Here is a 6,932-nt window from a genome sequence, read left to right as displayed (position 1 = left end):
AGCATGTTCAAAAAAGTTGAGAGGGTTATGACAAAAATTGGATGCATTTCATGTACAAAACGGACAATCTCTTTCGAAGTATCAGGGTTTCGTACGAAAACTCATATATTACAAAGAGATTTCATTTCTTGACATGTAACTGCAATGATATTCTAGATCAAAGACATCATCATAATAGTTGTGGAGAGAAAGTCTTCACTTTTTCTTCGCTTGTGTCATTTGCTTATTGCACCGTAACCATGGATAATCTTCATAATTTAGCAGGGTGCCTGGGTCAGCCTTGACTTTGAAGGGAGGAATTTCATGAAATTTTTCATAATCTTCAGACATGTCTGTCTTGCCCTCCACTCCCACGATGTATCCCTTACCTGAAAGAACTATGTGGTGCTTTGACTCATTGTATGATGTATTCGCTTCATTATCTTTTCTTTTTCTCGGTTTGGTAGACATATCCTTCACATAGAAAACCTGCACCACATCATTGGCTAGGACGAATGGTTCGTTTGTGTACCCAAGATTGTTCAGACCCACTATTGTCATTACATAATGTGCGTCTACCTGTACCCCGCCTCCTGACAGATTGACCCATTTGTACTGAAACAAAGGGACCTTAAAATCATGTCCATAGTCAAGTTCCCATATGTCCACTATGTAACCATAATATGTGTCCTTTCCCCTCTTAGTTGCTGCATCAAAGCAGACACCGCTGTTTTGGTTGGTGCTCTTTTGATCTTGGGAGATCGTGTAAAATGTATTCCCATTTATCTCGTACCCTTTTTAAGTCAATACAATCGAAGATGGTCCCCTAGCCAACGAGTATAGCTCATCCGAAGCAGCGTTGTCACCCATGAGACATGTTTGCAACCAACTGCCGAAAGTCCTGATGTGTTCACATGTAATCCAGTCGTCACACTACTTTGAGTGTTTTGAGCACAGATTATTCTTTTGGTCACTGACATACGGGGTCACCAAGTTAGAATTCTGTAGAACTGTGTAGTGTGCTTGAGACCAAAAATGCCCGGCCCTACATATTATTGAGTCCGGACCTAGCATGCCTTTTCCAGTCAGTCTCCCCTCATACCGCGATAGAGGGAGACCAATCTTCTTAAGGTCAAGAATGAAGTCAACATATTTCTTCTGGCCTAGCATGGTTACAAACATATTTCTTTAAGACTCACATGAACCTCTCAAAAGGGAACATATTGTGTAGAAATATAGGGCCCAGAATGGCAATCTCGTTGACTAGATGAACTAGGATGTGCGTCATGATACTAAAGAAGGATGGTGGGAACACCAGCTCAAAACTGACAAGACATTGCGCCAGATCACTCCTTAACCTTGGTAGAATTTCTGGAACGATCACCTTGTAACAGATTGCATTGAGGAATGCACATAGCTTCGCAATGGATAATCGAACGTTTTTCGGTAGAAGCCCCATCAATGCAACTGGAAGCATTTGCGTAATAATCACATGGCAGTCATGAGACTTTAGGTTCTGAAACTTTTTCTCTACCATATTTATTATTCCCTTCATATTCGACGAGAAGCCAGATGTTACCTTCATACTGAGCAGGCATTCAAAGAAGATTTCCTTCTCTTCTTTCGTAAGAGCATAGCTGGCAAGACTTTCATACTGCTTTGGAGGCATATCGTCTTTTTTGTGCACACGTTGCTGGTCCTCCCGTTCCTCCGGTGTAAGTTTTGTCTTCCCATACACGCCCAAGAAGCCTAGCAGGATCACGCAAAGATTCTTAATCACGTGCATCACGTCGATTGCAGAGCGGACCTCTAGGTCTTTCCAGTAGGGTAGGTCCCAAAATATAGATTTCTTCTTCCACATGGGTGCGCGTCCCTCAGCATCATTCAGAACAGATAGTCCGCCTGGACCCTTTCCAAAGATTACTTGTAAATCATTGACCATAGCAAGTATGTGATCACCAGTACGGACGGCGGGCTTCTTCCGGTTATCTGCCTTGCCTTTGAAATGCTTGCCTTTCTTTCAACATTGATGGTTGGTCGAAAGAAATCGACGATGCCCCAGGTACACATTCTTCCTGCATTTGTCCAAATAAATACTTTCGGGCCAGGTGCTATGATTGCCTTCACAATGAACATCCGCTTCATGCACAGCCAAGGAGGAAGGCTATAGATATATAGAGTCACGGGGCCAGTTGTTATGATTGCTGCTCTGCTCCCCAAAAGGATTAATGCCCTCCGCGCTTAAACTAAACCATACGTTCCTCGCGTCACCTGCAAAGTCCCCCCACTTTCTCTCGCTTTTTCTCCATTGCGACTCGTCAGGGGGTGCTCTCAACTTACCGTCTTTCTTACGGTCCTCTTTGTGCCATCGCATCATCTTGGCATGCTCTTTGTTTCTGAACAGACGTTTCAACCGTGGTATTATAGGAGCATACCACATCACACTGGAAGGAACCCTCTTCATGTGGCACTCGTCGTCAACATCACCAGGATCATCTCGACTGATCTTATACCGCAATGCACCACATAACGGGCATGCGTTCAAATCCTCGTATGCACCGCGGTAGAGGATGCAGTCATTAGGGCATGCATGTATCTTCTGCACCTCCAATCCTAGAGGGCATAGAACCTTCTTTGATCTATACATACTGTCGGGAAATTCGTTATCCTTTGGAAGCTTCTTCTTCAATATTTTCAATAGCTTCTCAAATCCGTTGTGAGATACACCATTGTCTTCCTTCCATTGCAACAATTCCAGTGTGGTGTCGAGCTTTGTGTTGCCATCTTCGTAATTGGGGTACAACCCTATTTTGTGATCCTCTAACATGCGATCGAACTTCAACTTCTCCTTTTCACTCTGACATTGTCTCTTTGCATCAACAATGACCCGGCGAAGATCATCATCGAGCACATCGTCTGGTTCCTCTAAATCTTCAGTTTCCCCCGTTGCAGCATCACCATATTCAGGTGGCACATAGTTGTCAGTACCCTCTTCTTCTCGTTGTCTTCCATCATAACCCTTGTTTCTCCGTGATAGGTCCAAACATTATAGTGTGGCATGAAACCCTTCTCAGAGTAAGACTTCGTATTCCCACAGATAGGGCACAGACAACACATAAAACCATTCTGCTTGTTTGCCTCGGCCACTTCGAGAAAATAATGCACGCCCTTAATGTACTCGGAGGTGCGTCTGTCACTGTACATCCATTGCCGGTTCATCTGCGTGCATTATATATAATTAAGTGTGGCAAAAACCATTACAGAAGATCATGAATAGAGTAGTGACCAAATTAATAGAAGTTCATCATCGCATTACCAAAGTACAGTAGTGATCAATTGTTATTACTGAAAAAGTAAATACATAAAGTTCATAAAAAGTTCTCATTGAACAAGATATAGCTCTCTAGAGCTTATAATTAAACCATACATTGAAACTATGTAAAACATTTCAATGCAACAACATATGCAATCATAATCACAACTAAGGTAGCAATTGATCCAACGGCATAATGATACCAAGCCTTAGTATGAATGTCATAATTTTTTAATCTTTCTAATCTTCAAGTGCATTTTATCCATCTTGATCTTGTGATCATTTTATCCAATGCCATCTTCTCCTCCTCAATTATTTTCAATCTTTTCTTCAAGTAATTGTTTTCTTTTTCAACTAAATTTAACCACTCGACAAGAGGGTCGGTTGGAATTTCTGGTTCACATGCCTCCTAGATAAAACATCTATGTCAGGTTGGTCGGCATAATTGTCATAAACACTAAATGAAACAAATAGTTATAAAATATAGTATATACCTCATCCGAATCATAGACAGGACGAGGACCGACGGGGGTGGATACCAAAGCCATCGCACTATATAATAACAAACAATAATAAAAGTAAGATAATTATAAAACTATCAATCTAAATCATGCAAGTAAGTTTTTTTTCTTTTAGAAAGAAGATAAGAACAAGGGGCTCACCATGGTGGTGCTGGCGACGAGATTGGCGCGGGGGATTGACGACGGTGAGGACGGCGACGGGACAAGACAGACCGCCAAACCTGGACAAATCTTGAGGAAAATGGAGTTTGGAAAAGGAGCTTCGAGAGGAGAAAGCTAAAGTGTGGCTCGGGCATTTCATCGAACACCTCATGTGCATAGGAGGTGAGCTAGAGCACCACAAAGCTCTCCCATGGCCGGCCAAAAAAAATGGAGCAGTGCACTGCTCTGCTCGAGGGCAGGGGGTATATATAGGCCTCTCTTTAGTCCCAGTTGGTGGATGGAACCGGGACCAAATGACAATATTTGGTCCCGGTTCCAGCCACCAACTGGAACTAAAGGTTGTGGGCCTGGAGCGAGGCCCATTTGTCCCTTCTTGTCTGGAACCGGGACCATAGGGGTCAGACTAACAGGCACCAATGGCCCCCAAGGCCCGGCCAGCCCCCAGGCCTCAAGAACCGGGACTAATGCGCCCATTGGTCCCGCTTTGTAGGAGAAACATGATTAATGCCCTTTTCAGGCCTGGACCAAAGCCCTGTTTTCTACTAGTGATAATGCATTTTCTTATTCAATGGAAGAGTGAGGTTTTCACATGTTGAATCTCTACATAATCTGCTCCTCGGTTGTTCATTCGCGCGTGAGGTTCAGTACAAAGCTCTTATGCCTCCATAATTGCATTGGTTAGCCCGTACTAGTAACGAGAACCTCCCTGCAGGTGGTTGAGCCTAGCAGTGACTGTGCATTGTCGTGCACAGACGGAACTGAAGTTCTTAGTGATTCTTACTGCAAGATTCATTTGACTGTAGCGAAGCAACTAAGCGTGTCTGCCGATGCCGGTAGTGGTGAAGATACTTGCAGAATTAGCTGTTTCGAAATCTATGTGTGCTGCAAATCTGGGTGATAGCGAGGGATAGCTTGAACAGTTTGGATTTTCCCCCTCCCCTTATGCATGTTGGACAGGATTTTGCATGTCGTTGCAACAGGATGCGCTCTTTAAACAACGCTAGCAGATGCTGACTAAGGCTAGTTGTAATGGTGAGTATCATATACTAGTATAATGCATATGATACTAGTGTATGATACTAATGCATAGTATCATAAGTTAGTATCTTAGACTGTCTTATTAATTGTCATGCATGACACAAAATAGTACAACATTTAATATGATACGGTATCATGATATGATACCACACCTTCTCTTTTCTCATTTAATTGTGTGCCATATCATCCAAAAAATCTAGTTGGCATGCATGATACCACTTATGATACTTCCATTACGAACAACCTAAGGATTGGTTAGGTGGTTAAGTTTCTTGTGGATAATCCATCCAGATTTAGGTCCTAGATTTGGAACGTTGCATGCATATTTCCTGAATTTATTTTAGGCTTTCTAATTATTTATTGAAGTGTTATGAGTTTCCGTTGATAACGATGTGCCTACAATCACTTTGTCAATCTCAAGATTTACCGGCTCAGTTATTTCGACTTTGGGTGTGTGTGTGCGCGCACGTTAGAGGGATGGCTGTGTGTGTCTATTATGAGCATCTATGTTTTTACCATGTGTTCATAAAAAATTGTTGATGGAGTATCATTTGTATATAGATTGGCTTTACCATTTTTGGCCCGTCTTTGCCAGCCGGTTTTCATTATGTTTGTGTTGTACTCCCTCCGTCCGAAAATACTTGTCGGAGAAATGCATAGAAATGGATGTATCTAAAACTAAAATACATCTAGATACATCCATCCCTCCGACAAGTATTTCTGGACGGAGGGAGTATTTGGATGCTTATAGTGAAGCGAAAATCTTCTGGATAGACATGCATGCATGCATGCATGCACAGTGCAATCAGCGTGTGTACTATTCTGACATAGACCGGGTGTTGTGCATGACATTAGCATGTCAACTTTGCTAGCTGGACATGTAGGCCCAGAAGCAGCAGCACGGCAGTTCCAGTTATGAAGAACACACATGTTGTACATATATACATGCATTTTTCATATGAAGAGAATGCATGGCATCATGCTGGATGCATGAGAGAAACAATATGTAGCAAAAGAGGATTGCACGCAGTTATGCAATAATGTACCCATGAGTCCATGACTTCAATCTTCCATACACATTCCTATTGGATGGTCGAGAGGCATGTAGCATGTATATAAATATAGTTCCTGTCACATTAATTAATTGTCTTCGGCTCTCCATTTGGTAATAATTTTAACAAGTCAGCTACCCATAGCTTTAGATGGAATCAGGAAATTCTTCTCTCAAAACCAATGTTCCTCGATTATATCGATTATTAATTCGTACAAAACAGTTTTTATGAGATGTTGGAGTGAAACAAACAAACCAGATGTTCTGCTATACGAGCAGTGTGAAAGAATCTATCTGGGTACAAAAGAATGCTGTTGTTTCACTATCATTCCTATCATTGAATCTATCGGTTGATAATTTTTTGATGGAACTTATAAGACCTCTGCATGATGGGCCTGGCCTCACCACCATTGGGGTGGTCGATGTATGCATCTTCTTGGTTAAATGAAAGCATGATGTTTTGTGGTGCAATTAGTTTGTGTTCAACATGGCTTGATAGGCAACGGTTGTAGATGCAACCTGACTGGAAAATTTCTACGTACTAATCATGTCACTTCTCTTAGAAGATCGTAAACCCTTTTGCAAAAGAAAACAGGTTTGTCTCAAAATCAGGGAAACAAAATTGAAGAAAATCCACATCGCAGCATCTAGCCATGGTGATCGCATACAACACTCCTAAAAGCCATCACCGTGGCCACCGGCACCTCTTTGATTTGGTCACAAAGATTACGTCCATCCCCCGTCTATATTTTCTATAAATATTGAACCACTTCACAAGATTTTTAAGATATTTTTTTCGCCACTGCAAGCTTCTGTTATGAGATCATATCTGGGCACTCCTCCAGTACTCTACATCTAGGTCCTTCAC

Source organism: Triticum aestivum, chromosome 3B (assembly GCF_018294505.1).
Source record: "Triticum aestivum cultivar Chinese Spring chromosome 3B, IWGSC CS RefSeq v2.1, whole genome shotgun sequence".
NCBI lineage: Eukaryota > Viridiplantae > Streptophyta > Magnoliopsida > Poales > Poaceae > Triticum > Triticum aestivum.
Note: the sequence above shows the minus strand (reverse complement) of the source record.